General features: G+C 41.7%; 1 protein-coding gene across 2 annotated transcripts in view; it reads right to left on the reverse strand.

The window, feature by feature from the left end:
• Window positions 1–10,296, reverse strand: part of LOC111664458 (myocyte-specific enhancer factor 2C-like) — a 29,676-nt gene extending 19,380 nt beyond the window's left edge. For both annotated transcript variants that reach the window (XM_023419042.2, XM_023419041.2), the window contains exons 1-2: window positions 10,074–10,296; window positions 6,383–6,531 (exon numbers count right to left, since the gene is read on the reverse strand). The gene's annotated coding sequence lies outside the window, so the exon portion shown is untranslated. The remainder of the gene's footprint in view (window positions 1–6,382; window positions 6,532–10,073) is intronic.
• Between the last annotated feature and the right edge of the window lie 5,980 nt (window positions 10,297–16,276).

Here is a 16,276-nt window from a genome sequence, read left to right on the forward strand (position 1 = left end):
TGACAGACAGTTGTTCTGGTTCCAGCTCTTCAAATGTCAAAACTTGCTGCTTTTCTCAGTTTTTACATTGTAAATTAAAGTAAAGTACATTTTTTACAGACTTCTGATAATCTGCCCTGTGGATCTTCTCCATTACTCTCCCATCCTCGTCTTTGACAGCAGGTATGTCTGAATATGAACCGACGGCCTCTTGACACCGGGGGATAATTGATGTGTTTTGCCACAACAAACCACTTTGATTAAACGTTAAGAGTGATGTGATGCAGCGAGCAGCGACACGCCAGCCGGAGAGTGTTACATGAATATCTGGAGCCTGAGTCACGCTGCCTGCGTCGAGCTTCAGGAAAACAGCACACGGATCAACGTGGTTTAAATTTAGAGCGCCGCTCGCAGACGAGCACACTCAGCATGTTGCAGTGAAGGGGAATTTTAGGCCAAACGGAGACGGTGAGATGTGGAGGGAAGATTGCGTTAGACTTTCAAAATCAGCATGCGAGGAGCGCGTGTGTGTGTTTGTGTGTGTGTGTGTGTTTAACTGTAGATGCGATTTAACACACAGTTTGATCTTTTCCACAATGACAGCAAACCTCCACCCAACTCACCCCCCCCCCTCCCTCCCCTCACACCCACACCCACACACACGATCCTCCCTGCTATTAATAGACTCAGTGTAAAACAGAAGGACTCCAAAAATAAAGGAATGAACTTTTTACCCCAAACAACAATACGACTGGTTTCTGGTTCACAGACAGAGAGAGCGACTGTTGAGAGAGAGAGAGAGATGGAAATCAGCCATCTCACGCAGTCCTCAGCTGCTCCCTCCCTCTCTCCCTTCCACTACGCCAATTATTTTCCAACACGCTGAAGCTCAGAGAGAGAGAGAGAGAGAGACAGAGAGAGAGAGAGAGAGAGAGAGAGAGACAGAGAGAGAGAGAGACAGAGAGAGAGAGAGAGACAGAGAGAGAGAGAGACAGAGAGATTGACTGTGTGAATGTGTCTGTCAGAGGTGGAGGACGTACTCAGATCCTTCACTTTAAGCACATGTGCCAGTACAACACTGTTAAAACACAATAATCGACCCAGAAGTAAAAGTCCTGCATCCAATACACAAGGATATGAAGTTCAAGTATCAAAAGTAAAAGTACTCACTACAGACATTAGTATTACTCATGCATCAATATTCAAGCAGCATTTAACTCCTGGAGCCTTTAAAACTCTGCTGAAACTGATGGAGAATAAAGCCGTAATTTTGAGACTATAATCACAATATTACAAGAATAAAGTTGTAAAAAATATAGCAGATTTCAGGTAAAAACACTCAGAGAAACCAAATCCTGCAAGGTTTGGATGGTGGGTTCAGGTGGGCGGGGCTTGGTGACTGCTTTGTTGTGACATCACAAAGTTCCAGAAGTCCTGACGGCTGGTTTTAAGGCTCAGTTTCTGAATACAGGCTGTGTGCATTTCTCTGTGGACTGAGGCTTTGATACTTTCACAGTATTAATATAGAAGCTAGAGCTGATCTATAATCACACTACACATGGACACACACCTTTACACTGGAGGAGCTTTAAACTCATATTATATATATGGTTGAGTATTTTAATTCTTTGTTTTGTATGTAAAATCTTAATTTGTAAAGCAACTAACTGCAGCTGCTGAGTAAATGCACTGTTAGCGGCACTGTTAGCCTCTATGCTGAGTCCAGCCAGCAGGGACAAACAGCTAATCGGTGACATGTGGCAGTGGTATTCCTTGGCAGGACACTCTGCATGTCTCTGTGTCGGAGCGCCGGGGAAGGTGTGGGGGTTGGAGGGGGGGGGTCAGGCTCTCCTGACAGACAGGAGGTGGATGGACAGCTGTGAATGGCCACCATGTGATTCACTCCATCACTGCCTCCTACTGTACCAGGGACTTTCAGGAAGCCCGCTCTTTAATCTTTTTTAGATCTACCTGGAACTGGACTCGACATCGATTTCGAAACAAGAAACGCTGAGGCGGCAGAACCCGACTATTTCTAACTGAACGTAGCTAATGAATGATTTACGGCTATAAAAAGGCCAGCGAGGCATTAAGGCTGCTAAATTAACAATGGATCAAATGACGACGTGTAACGTGAGAGGCGTCGGTCTTAAAGATGAACCCGCGGAGAATTATCAACCATTATTGTTTTGGATCGGTGTCAACAGGTTCTGATAAAATCCTCACTGTCCACAACCTGCAGACGGACTCAGTCAGAGAGCAGCTGCTGAACACAGAGGAGCATTTAGCAGCTAAAGAGCCAGATATTTCCCTCAGGAACCGGTGGAGACCAAACATGGAGCTAAAAGAGAGAGAGGGGGAACGCTGGACACTGTCCAAACACATTCATCAACATTATAAGCTGATAATACGTCAGCGCTGTGTCTAAAGCTCATTGCGCCGTGTCCAGGTGATTCACAAATGACAAAAATCAATGTTCGTAATTTACGTTGACGGAATGAAAATAGCAAAACTCAACTGCAACAACAACGTTTATCCCCAAAGAACGGTTAGGGCGCATATCACATGGGCTATATATGGCCTGAGCAACGAGCCCCCGGTTTCCTGTCTGTCTCGAGGACGCAATCCAATAAAGGCGTGAAGTCGCCAAAAAATAACTTAAAACAACGCCAAGACTCAGAATCTGTATCCAACTAAATCATACGATTCCCAAAGATTCCCAACCTGAACTGTCGGAGTCAAAGATCAAAATTAATTAAACTGTACATATTCCTTATCAAAAACTGATGCCTACATTACCCACAATGCAACCTGACCACCTCAGTTGGGTGGGAGACCGGGTTACAGTGTTATTCTAGTGGGTGCTAATGTATCCTGGAGCCGGTGGCGTGTAGCGGAGATGACGGAGCCTCTGTCACTTCAGGACACTATGAAAATCAGTTTGCCAGCAAGTGAAAACATCTAGTTTTAAGGTTTATTTATTTATTCATCACGGTGAATATTCCTGAATAAATGTGAGCTAATTCCAGTAACAATGAGCAGCAGCAAGTGGGAGAAACCTGCAGCGACTTGAAACTCGCTGACAGAAAACTAATCCATCAAAGTCGCACGTTTTCATCAAGAATTACCTTGTGGTTTGTAATGATGAAGCCGGTTAAATGGATGATTTTGAAAACTCTGCCTGAGGTGCATTCAGAGACAAGCCCAAAGTTTCAGGATTAATTTACACTTTTCTTAAACACAAGACGTTTGTTATGTGAATTTAATTCTTTTTAGCCCACGAATGCAAAACTTTTTGACTGTCAAATCTTAGATGTTGTGGATCCAGGGTTTGACAGCGATGAGTCCCTGAACACACCATTTCCATAAAGGTCCCGCTCGCCTCAGCATTACCAAGCAAAAGTAACCCTAACCCTAACTAACTGATGTAGGGCTTTATCAGTTATTTCATTGATTCATTTTTTTGGTTGATAAAATGTAAAAAACAAAATTTATATTAATAATTAAGTGTTTATTTTGACCAAGCAACAGTCCAAAAAAAAGAAAATGTTTGATGTTTTTGCTCAAAAAGTGACATAAACATGTCGGTTTAACAGTTTCAGCTCTACTGTGTATAATAATAATAATAATAATAATAATAATATAATAAGAAGGAGTTGTATTTACATCATGTTCAGTGCATTAAAGCCTTGCCGACCTTTTTTCTGACCTTCCTCACAGACTGTGTGAGGTCAATGAACTCTGGAAGTATTAGCGAAAGATACCGGAAGCAGATAAACTGATTTATTCATCACTGGGCTTGATACAGATAATCCTACTGATGAAGCTTCGTCCTTTTCATGGCTACGGCTCTCTATGTCTGTGTGACCACATGACGGTCACTGAAACCCTCAGTGATATACAGGAAACACCAGATCTCTGGCTGCTGGCAGGTACTGGATTTACAGCTCGGCTCTGTCTGAGCCCCTCTGACTGGAGGCTACAGCGCTTTGAGAGCTGCCTTTACTGCTGCGGAGAGGAGCGTGAAGTGTGTTAAATGGAGAACAGTCGGACCGGCAGTCGAGTTGGAGGCTGCGTTTGTGGCGGTAAACATCGGCATTTACAGATTACACGCCTGTAAACACAGAATTCCCCCTGGGTGAAAAAATGAAGTGAACATGAACAGTTGGATAAAGGCTAATAGATGATTTCCAAACACGCGTGTGTTATCAGAGCCGCACTGAGTTAACAAATGTTTGGATGTTTGATACGAGGCAGAAAAACGTGATGACAGATTTTCAAAGCGTCTCATCAACTTTAAAAAAACAAATAGAGGCTAAATTACTGGTCAAAGTCGCTTTAAAAGGTCTGAGATGCAGACGCAGGTAACCTGATCTAATGCATGTGGTTTGGTGAGGGACACCCCTCTATAAACAGTGAATGAGTCAGTCTGTGGCACAAACACCACATGCTCAGCATAAGTGACTGATATCACAGTGACAGTGTCTTCAAACAAACGCCTGATGCATCTGTCTGGGTCTCCAGAGTTCAGAGATACACAGACGTTCAGACAGTGATGCATTCGCTCTTTCAGACCTTTTTCTCTTGTATTATTTCAGTTTAGAGCCGAAACAATAAGCGGATTAATCAATCAACAGGAGATAAATCAGAAAGTGTTTCAAACACTGCAGCCGTTCATCAATCAACAAGACCAAACGAGGATTTGGGCTGAAAACAGGCCCGCATTACAACATCGCTGGTCGGGGCGTGTTGCTTCAGGTACAAATGAGTCAGTGAAAGTTCAGAGCTGATTAACAGGTGAACGTTCGTCACATTCGAGTAGAAAAATCATGACCTGAGTGTTTCTAAAACCCCAGAGAAAGATTAACAAGACCGGATTACCCAACCTGGCAAAACCTCCAGAGGCGGCAAGTTTACTCAACTTCTACTGAAGCACAATATCGACCGTGATGCGTCGTCCGTCCCGTGGCCCCCGGGGGCCAGTTTCACAGAGATATGTGGGACTGGTGCGCAGTGTTGGTCCCGTCCTCACTCTGCTCATACATCAGTCTAATGCAAGTCGCACCAAAAATAAAGACTGACTCATTTTAAGACAAAAAACATTAGACACCTTACACCAAGGCTAACTCAGGCCTGAGACCAATGTTGTTACCATGGTAACAACCAATGACACCATTTTCCAGAGTGAATCCTCCTTGTAACTGTTGAATTTTTCAAAAAAGACAAACATTTTCTCCTGAAGCTTCACGGATCTTAGCCGTTTCCTCGGTCAGCCATTTTCTATTTCTTTTTATTTCTTTAATTTACCCAGAATTCATTGTACCACAGCACCGGCTTAAGATAGTCAAGAACTAAACGGCTTCGTGCGACGGATGAATTCAGAGTCCAACAGTTTGTTATATCTAAGCCTCAGTCAAAGTCTTTGTGAAGCCCCTGTGTCAAAATCTGAATTAATTATTTTACTTTTAGTTGATGCCTTTGGTTGTAAAGTTGTGTTTTATCAAACTGGTTTAATATTTTCTGTAAATAAAGTTATTAAACAGAAAGCCTCAACATTATCAACATGTCTGACAGTTATCTTCTTTAATAATTAATTGATTAATCAGTGTGTAAAATGTCAGAAAATACTTAAATGTCCATTATTATTCATTTAATCCAAAGTCAACAAATTCAAACTGCTTCATTTTGTCTCACCAACAATAAAAGACCTGAAGATCTTTGAGTTTACCATCACAGGAAACTGAGAAACTGGAAATATTCACATTTTTAGAAGCTGGTGCCAGTGAAAGAAACTTACTAAAAACTATTGATCAATAATCAAAATTGCTTTCATATCATCTGCAGGGGGCTGGTTGTGTTCTGGCTGCCTGAGGACAGAATGAAACTGCCATTATCAGGATGTTATTCCAGCCACGCTGCAGATAAACACCTTCAACAGCCTGTGGATGGAGGAGAAGCTGCACATTAACTTACTTCTCAAGAATCACACCCGTGTTTTCACTCCTCGTGCGTCACCATGGTCCGACCGTGGCGCAAAAGTTCCCCCCCGACTGTTTTTCCTCCAGTTTGTGCCCGGGACGAAGCCTGTTCACCGAGCTGCGGATCCGGGTTGCGAACTGAGCTACACCCGCCTACAAAACCAGACGCTGGAGCTGAAGTCTGGACACAAGTTGTCCAGACCCAGAGACGGACTCGGGGACTCGGAGCCGGTTCAGCGTCAGGACAAATCCTCAGACTGGAGGAGAAGAGGGATTGCGCCGCTTCTGTTTGTTTCCTGTTGTTTATCAAGCCCGCACGCCCCGCATCCCTCTCTCTCTCCCCCCCCCCCTCTCTCTCTCTGTGTCACACTCACACACACACACACACACACACACACACACACACTGTCCTGACTGGAGCTTACCTCCGCGCTGGCTTCAGTCCTGCATGTCTTCTTCTTCTTCCCGTGACTTTTCTCTGCGTGTCTCTCTCTCTCCGTCCAGCGGTTCACTCCATCGGTGAGTCTCCTCCTGAGGGGCAGCACGCGCTTGTCTCAGGCGTGTCAGCGAGCACCTGGTGGAGCGTCAGGAGGCGGCAACATCACACGCGCGCAGAAACACACGCGTGCACACACGCACACACACATAGAGGAAAGACGTTAAAGCTCTCAGATAAAAACAGAAATATTTTGTGGTTTATAAAGAGCAGAGAAACTAAAATTTCTCCTAAGATGTATTTTATTTTAATTTATTTGAATTCATATTTTCAACAGGTATAAAGTCTACAAACTATTTCATGTCTATTGTTCCCATGTGTTTCATGCTCAGGTTTTCTACCGCCCCCCAGTGGAAACTATTAAAAATGCAACTACACTCATTATTACATCCGTTCATCTGCTCCTTTGATAATATGTTACATTGGCTACAAGGACACACACACACACACACACACACACACACACACACACACACACACACACACACACACACACACACTTTCCAAAGTAATTAAAGTCATACACTGATGTAAATTAAATCACATTTGGTCGCTGGTGGAAAAGTACTCAGATCTAATTCAAAATACTCTAAAAGTACTTCATTCTCAATCCTACTAAAGTAACCCATATGCAAATTTAATATATGTACAAATAAAACATTTCCATACATGAAATATATGTACATATATGTAAAAATTATATATGAAATCTATTAGAAGTTGAAACAATTTCATGTATTACATATATTATTATTATTATTGTTAACGTACGTATCCATTACAAAGGCTGTCAATATATGTTGATATAATATATACACACTGAATACAAAACATAGAATGTCTGAAATTAATAAGAAAAACATTTATAACTTTTTAAATTTAAATTCAAAGTTAGAAAGTATGTTGTTTTGATTAATTTGCATTTATAAATTAAATATACACCCTTAAAAAATAAGTTATATTGTATAAAAAGTAAAACTGTCTCCTGTGACTGATCTGTAATTCTTTTAACTACTTTTCAGTTTGGACTTTTCTCTAATCTTTGATTATGTTGCAAAGTATCTATCTATCTATCTATCTATCTATCTATCTATCTATCTATCTATCTATCTATCTATCTATCTATCTATCTATCTATCTATCTATCTATCTATCTATCTATCATCATGCGTCATTCAGGGGTGTGATGGAAGGCCAAATAAGGAGAATGAGGAGATGAGGAAGTAGTGGAGGGCAGAAAACAGAGAAGCTCTAAGACAAACCACAAATTGAGCAACTCTAATGTGTTTCCCCTTGAAACCAACACAAGCGTGACGTCTGAGGCTGTGGGGGGGTCAGTGGAAAGTATGCTGACATGATAAAGGTCATCGCCAAACATCTTTCAGATTCTAAGAAAGATCTTCTGACTCCTTTTTCCCTGCATTTACTGCATTGTGAATTTATATTGTTTCGGCCACATGAGGGCAGTGAAACAAAACCATGAGCAGAAAAAGCCGATGTAGCAAACAACAACAACAACCTGTTTACCCATCCAGCACAGTCACAGGTGAGTCCACCTGGTGGATCTCAGTCCGGTGTTCCCTCTCTTTTAGCTCTGTGTTTGGTCTCCACCAGCTGCTCTTTAGCTGCTAAACGTTCAACCGTGTTCTCCAACACAGTGAGCTGAAAGATGCTAAAATGCTCCGTAGAGCTGATGGTAACTGTAGAGTTGGGGATGATTCTCCGTGGGTTCATCATACATTGTGATTTGACCTATTGGTAATTTAAAAATATCGACTAGTGCAGCTTTAAAGCTCCATTAGTGCTCAACAGTTACTAAATACAGTTAAAACATACAGGATTTTGCTCCAATCATCTGTAAGATATAATCTAATGCACGAGTATATCTATATATCATATATATAATATACTTACAGAGCTTTTGTAATATAAAAATTACTCTCCAATAGCCTGTTATATAACAACAGTATCAGGCACAATCCCATTTTATTGTCTATTCACATGACGAGTTGATAACTCTCCAGATTATTAGCCCAATGTAGAATCTTGCATTATTAAATTTATCTCTATTGATCTTTTTGCATTTAATGTGGAAAAACAAGCAAAATTACGATCAAGAAACAACATTCAAAAACAGTTAAATGTGGGTGTTTGTTCTTTACTTTAGAAACATTAATGTCGACTCTGAAATGCAGTTAAAAAGTTTAATTTCCATTGATGCCAACAACACAAAGACCGACTGTTAAGATACTTTTATACTTGTACAGGATTTTTCTGCAGCACGTGATGTTGGTTAGAAATGTCTGGTATTCCTTATAGAAAAGAGAATTGTTTGAATCATAGAAACAGCTGCAATGCACTAAACGACGGCGTTAATGGTCGTCTTAAAAGCTGAATAAATTTGTGTTTGTCAAATTCAGAAGACAAAATTCAGAGACACACACAACCATAAGCAGAAAACTCAGCGCTGCTGTCAACAATTCCCTAACTGTTCTGTTCTTAACTCGTAATTTATTCAACCCAGAGGAAATCTTCAGCCTGTGGCAACATCCGGTGCCTTTGGAAATTAACGCCAAATACAATCAACCTCATTTATTCTTTATCCAAAGAGCTCAAAGACATCACATGCTTCAGATATCAACAACCACGCCTGCTGTGTCGGGGAAACAGCAGGATATGAACAGAACACCCTCAATAGAAACTGAACATGTAAGACTGTGTAATAAAACAAATTATAATGTCAATCACTCACTACAACAAACACAAAAGAGCAACATTTAAAGCTGCACTAATCAATATTTTTATATCAACAATGGATCAAACGACTGTGTAATTGTGAAAGGTGTCGCTCCGCACTGACGAACCCACAGAGAGTTATCACCAGACATCGCAGTAACCTTCAGCTTTACGGAGCTTTTTAACATCTTTCAGCTCTTTGTTTTGGTTTTACAACCACTGTCACCGCTCTCATCAGATGTTGGGCTGATATATAATGATGTCACGCTCAAAGCAAAAGTGATTGATCAACCCAAATGAGGCCTTGTTACGTCAGAGAGGTGGCACACATGCAGGGTGAACTCGTGAGTCGTAAAAGTCAGCTTAAAGGTGATCAGGTTTTAATATAAACAAGCTTTACAATATTATATATAGATATTAATAATGAGAGCAGTAAGACCTCTGACTGACTCTTTCATCAAGGTCTCAGATTTAATCCATGTGGCCAACAGGTGTCAGATTCTTTGAGACAGTGAATCAGTCTCAGAAAGTGTTGTTTCCCACATCACTACTCATTTTAACTTATGGCGGACGGATAAAGTGACGACAAACGTTGTAAAAATGTTTGAAGTCTCTCTTTAGCAGCTAAAGAGCCAGATGTTTCCCTCCGGAGCTGGTGGAGACCAAACACGGAGCTAAAAGAGCGGCAACACTGGAGAAACACGACTTAAAGTCAAAGCTGATGTTGCTCCATGTCTGCTGCAGGAGCAACAAGTCAGCATTCGGTTTCTCCATCTCCAAGACTTTTTGCCGCCCAGTGATCACGTTTCCCTTCGTCTGTTCACCATCATTCAGCCATATTCCAAGACTTCACACCCACGCATCGTCCGTCACCGTCCACTCACCAGTGCTTTCTGCTGTATCTTCACCTGGAAGGTTCCCCAGCAGCTCCAGCTGTGGGTTAGCTCAGTCAATCCCTTGTATCAAACAAGAAAAAAAAGGATTGTTTTTTTTTTAAAAAAAGGAAAGAAAGTGAAAGACAGAAGTTGATATTAAGCCAGACCAGCTGGCTTAGAAGAGAGGGGGACCCAGAGCTGGGCTGCGTCAGGATCTGAGCTCTCTCGACACTGAGCAGAGGTAGTCTACAGTGATCAGACCCTGACGCTCAAACACCGCCCCCCTCCCTCCCTCCCTCCCTCCTTCCCTCCCATCATACTCACACACACACACACACACCCATCTCTCTCTGTTACACTCACAGTCGTACACTCATACCCTGTGACCCCCTGTGTCCGAGCTGGACGTCTGTGGAGGAGCCCGATCACCTGTCGCTGCCACTCGCGGTATATTTAGCTCTGAGGTGTCAGTGATGCTGCCTGTATGTGTGTGTGTGTGTGTGTGTGTGTGTGTGTGTGTAAGTGTGTGTTTAAATATGTGTGTGTTTGTGTGTGTGTGTGTGTGTGCGGGAGGGAAAAATGTGTTGCTGACACTCAGGGCCTCTGTGGGCCTTGGTGTAAGAGCCCAGGATTACTGCTCCAAAGGCCGTCGGCTCTACACATTACACACAGGGGGAGAGAGAGAGATCAAACCTGTGAGCTCGTCCTAGATATCAGCGCACAGAGCATCTGCTTGGCAGAGGATTACCCTCAGCTGTCCGCTCCTGTCAGCTCTGAGCAGGAGGAGGGAAGGAGGCCGGCGGGCTCGGCCGACTTCGATGATCTATGAATCCATCGGGTATCGGCGCAGAAACACGGGCTGAATCATCAAAAAGTCCCAAAAACAACACACTCCCACTGGTTCCTGCAGCAAAGATCAAAAACAGTGAAGAGCAGACACACAACTGCCTGCGTCAAGTCATACAAAACCATTCTCATTACAACATTGTGTCGTAGCCAAGCATCAACTGCCGAAGCCAACACGGAGGAACCAAAAACTGCAGTTCCTCTAATGACCACTAGAGTCTGGCTCCAACAGTGAGTCAGTCCCCATAGACTCCCATGTTAAAATGTTTTTACAGCAGATATAAACATGTTTACAGCCTGGCACAAAAACACTCTCGGCTCGACACACGTCCCTCCTCTTGCCCATTTTTGGATTAGCTGGGAGTTCAGCGGAGTCAGATACTGCCAAGATGGCAACAGTGGCGCAGCTCACTCCAAGCTTCTTCAGAACCCTGTGGGTGACGACCATCTTTATTTACAGTCTATGGTTATAACCTACGGCCTGTTGACATCTGGGAACACGCACATTTTGGGAAATACACTTGATGATTAAATTAATCTCATTCTCATTCATGTACACCAGCAAAAAGTAGCTGGTTAGCTTAGCTTAGCATGAAGACTGGAAGTCCACCAACACATTATATCATCTTTGGGTAATTCGCACAAAAACCAAAGTGTAACTTCCCTCAAGGCGCTACAGAGATATTGCATTTACAATTGCAATTTAGTTATTGTAGTGACTCGAGCTGTATTAAACTATTTTATGGTTCTGTTCAGACCCTCACAGCTCCTGGTTCAGGTTCTAGTGGAAAAACCAGGAGCTAAAACAGGCTAAAAAGAGGCCAATCCCAGCTGCAGATCAAACCTCTGATCGTCTCCGTGAGCAATTCCTCGATTGATGAGCTTTAACCATCAAATGCTGTATATTTATCTCCTGACTGTCAAAAGCATCTGGTCCAGACTTCGATGGACTCAGAGGGTTTCAAATCAAAGATAGAGATGACATAATGTTTGTAAAGTAGTACACCTTCATGTGCAGGTACCGCCGTGCTCAGAAGGTTTAGTCACTGAGAACCTGGTGATGGAGGAAGCAGTTGGAGCGTGAAGGATAATTCCACCTGAAAATAAATTTTGAGCATGATTTCCTTCTTACAACACACAGCGGCAGAGACGAGGGCAGATTGTTTGAGCGTCGAGGCCTCGAAGGAATGTGTGAAGTCGTGTTTTGATTTCCCCATCGTTGGTTTGCATCCATCCTTGACCTCCTCCTGGAAAAAAATACGCCGTCCTTTTACCCCTTCTTCCCCCCCAGCGAGCTGTTTAGACTCCTGTCCGCACCATTTAGACTAGAGGAAAAGGGGGGGGGGGGGAGGAAATGAAAAGAGGAGGAACTGTTTGTTACTCCAGGAAGCCGCCAAAAACACGGGGCTGAAATTGAATTATGGGAGATTCAAGCTGTCAGGGAAATCATTCTAGTTCAGGTCCATTTACAAAACCTGACTGAAGCCTCAGTCTCTCTCTCTGCCTCCATCACTGCCGTTCAGAGATTAAATGATCCATTACAGAGGAACCAGTGTTAACCAGGGCTTTGAGTAGGGAGGAGTAATTCCATCAGTGTAGGGGTTCCAATAAAGATTGTATTGATCCTAAAAGTGACTTTGGATGCAGCCGTCGTCCTGTTAGATTAAATTAAAAAAATACTGTAATAGAGGCACTGAGGAAATGTGATGAGTAACTGGACAGTCATTTAGAAATAAAACACATATTGTTCCTGATTTGATTTTGTGTACTCTTAAAAGGTGCTATATGTAAGTTTTGCTATTGCTACATAGCTAGCATTAATGTGAACATCTCTTTACTCACCAACAGCTGTCTCCAGAGGTGGAAAGCAACACCAATGCTAACTCTGCTGAAGTTAGCATGCTAACCAGCTAGCACTTTCTGATAGCGAGTCACTGTAGCCTCCAATCTGCCCTGAACACGTAGCGCTACTCATAGGACGTATTATAACCTCTTGTCGTGTTAACACAACGATGGCCGAAGCTCTTGTCGATCAACAATCACCTTCAGTTTGATTATAGATCAGCTCTAGCTTCTATATTAATACTGTGAAAGTATCAAAGCCTCAGTCCACAGAGAAATGCACACAGCCTGTATTCAGAAACTGAGCCTTAAAACCAGCCGTCAGGACTTCTGGAACTTTGTGATGTCACAACAAAGCAGTCACCAAGCCCCGCCCACCTGGACCCACCATCCAAACCTTTGCAGGATTTGGTTTCTCTGAGTGTTTCTACCTGAAATCTGCTATATTTTTATCAGATCACTCAGAAAACAATCAGCCAATCAGAAGAGAGGCTCAGAGCCTCCTCTCTTCTGATTGGCTCACGACCTGTTGTTACTAGAGCTGCAGAGAGAAGCCTGAGAGAGGAGATGTAAAACTACACTGAGACGGTTTTTGGTTCTTAAAACAACAAATATATCTTCTTATGGATCAACACTTCAGATAAAACACAGAAGAAGAAAACATGGCAACGTCGACTGTTTCTCATTGTGTCTTCTTCTGCATATCCTGGAGTTTCAGTGTTTAAGTCGTCTTGTCTCAGCTCAGTTAAACGATGTTTACATGTGCAGTATGTACTCCACAGTTATGTGTGGGTCCGTATGTAATGTATAACTGTGAGGTCGTGTTTTCCTGTGTGCATCCTGTGTAGGCAGGTAGTGTAGGAGGAGCTGGATGAGGTGTCGGAGGAACATAAATAAGCAATCACAGAAGCAATAAGCTCCGACTGAAGAGAACCAGATGTGAGCAGAGAAGATATTTTTTACTGGAGGCAGAAAAGATGTCAAACATCCTCGAGTAGAAAAGACATTTTTCAGAAAAGTGACTCAAAGTGTGACAGTGCTGTTTGCTGGTTTTCCTACAGAGACTCTGTCGCCTTCGGGGGAGGGCTCTGTTGTTGTGCGAGTGTGGGTGAAGGTCCGCTGCTGTGGGCTGTGGGCCGGGTGAAGCTGGGATATCCGAGAGATGAAGTTACTGTGAAAGCCATGAGCGTGTGTAAACTAATCCATCCTCACCCAACTGCCAGGCATAGTCCACGATCCACAGCATGTCTCGAGGCATTCCCTCCCCACGTCTGAGCCGACTCCCCTCGCGAGCCTCAGTCTGGAGTTTATCATTTCTCTTACTGGACGAGACTCAGTTTATGTAATAATCTGTTCTAAAGAAATCATCATGAACGCTTCTAATGTTATTTCAGTTTTTAGGGTGTTTTTATGTGTTTATTTGACGTTACGGTGAAGACAGACAGGAAATGTGGGGAGGGAGGGGAGGGGAATGATATGCAGCAAATGGTCTGGCCAGCTGGGAATCAAACCAGGGACTCGGGGTATTTACACCCATGTGGGTATGCGCCCTGACCACTCCGCTATCAGGTCGCCCTATTTTGTTATTTTACACTGAGGAAGAACAAGTGAAGTTTACCCACTATTTCTATTTCTGTGGTAAGACCTCGACAGAATTATGTACACTTACATTAAGTAATAGTGACATGTCGTGTGAAGTGAACACATCCTGAAATATCACATTTATTTACATGGATTTATGGATTGTGCCCCTGTAGACCCCCCCCCAGAAATCCATCCATTGATATTGATTTCCTAGTTGTTGTTTGTCAGATTCTATATTTATTCATTTACTGTATGTATGAATGATGCAGTTTGATTTAAAACTGTAAAATACTGTAGTTAATTTTAAATTTTTATACACCAACAAACAATTTTTAAAAAATTATATACAGTATATACACACACATATATATATATATATATATATATATATATATATATACTATATATATAGTATATATATATATATATACTATATATATATATATATATATATAGTATATATATGTATATATTATATATTTTACCTTTGAATTTTTATCCTTTGTTTCTTTTTCTAATGTATAACTTTCTATCTTTACTCTTGTTGTAATTATTTTTCATTATTGCTCACTAAGCTTTTTAACAACCTGCATTTCACAGCACATAAATACAAATGTTGATTCTATGAATATGAATTAACTATTGATAATTCTGTTGATTTTTTTAATTTTTTTTTTTTATTATGAATTAATTAATTCGGTTATAAAATGTTTGAGAAATGTGCAAGTTTCCAAGTGTCTCTCTTGTTTTGTTGGTCCAACAAAAATATTCAGTTTCCAGTGATTTAAAAGCAGCAAATTTCTCACTTTGTAGATGCTGGAAATATTTGCCATTTTTCATAATAATTAACTTAATGAAGCATCAAAATGATGATTAACCACATATTTTATTTCTGTCAACAAATCAAATAATTAATTAGCTTCATCCGTAATGTACATCAAAGAGCTTCGGTTGTTTTTATCATTAATCTGCAGATACTTTTGCTTTGATAAATTAATTCAATTGTTTGATCTATAATTTTACGGGATGATTTCTCAAAATTGCTGAATTTTTTTCCAGCTATAGACGACCAATTAAACCAGCAAATATCCATGTTTAAGAAGATGGAACCAGTTTAATATATTTGGCCCTTTCGCTTAAAAAAGGACTTTTTGTTTTTAAAATAGTTGCCAATTAATTATCTGTAAATCAGATAACTGTTGAACTGGCAGATTGTGATTGTTTCAGCTACAATGAGCATTACAGCACAGTTTCCTCTGTTGAACCAGCAGGTGAAAACAGTCAAATATTCACTGTAGTGTCGCAGACGACTCTGAGAAGCTGGAACAGTTTACTTCTTTACAGTAACAACATGGAACAAATGGAAGAAACTGTTTGTATGAAGTTTGTGATTTGAGAAGTTAATTTTAGTCTGAGCTGTAATCACTGGATTTGTATTGTCTTCGTTTGGGGGAGGGGAGGGGGGAGAGTAGAGACGCAGGACTGTAATAAGGAGAGACATAAATCGTAAGTAAAAATATTGGAGGATGTTTTTATGTTGATTCATTGATTAATCAACTGATCATTTCAGTTCTATTACAAATTACAAAAAGTGAAGGAAGAATTAAGAAAAAAACCCGATATATTCTAAATTCTTTCTCACATGCTCTTGGAAACACTGATGAGCTGTTTGAGATGCCAGTCATTTTACATTGAGGCTCCCACTCACGGCGGCCATGCGGGTTGAGGCCACTTGTACGGGAAGGGTCAAAGGTCACGGCCCCCACCTGGACGCCGGTGTCACGTCCAGCTGACACGCGTCATAAACACAGAGGATCAGCCTGAACACGCGTCTCTGTACGAATCATCGTTTCATCTGAATGACTGATGAGTTTCTACGTGAATGAAGCTTCACGCCGTCTCAGATCCAAACCAACCAAACCTTCAGCAAACAGCCCCCC

The sequence above is a fragment of the Seriola lalandi genome, unplaced genomic scaffold (assembly GCF_002814215.2).
Source record: "Seriola lalandi dorsalis isolate HSWRI2012SDOR001 ecotype SW California unplaced genomic scaffold, Sedor1 jcf7180002054590, whole genome shotgun sequence".
Classification (NCBI taxonomy): domain Eukaryota; kingdom Metazoa; phylum Chordata; class Actinopteri; order Carangiformes; family Carangidae; genus Seriola; species Seriola lalandi.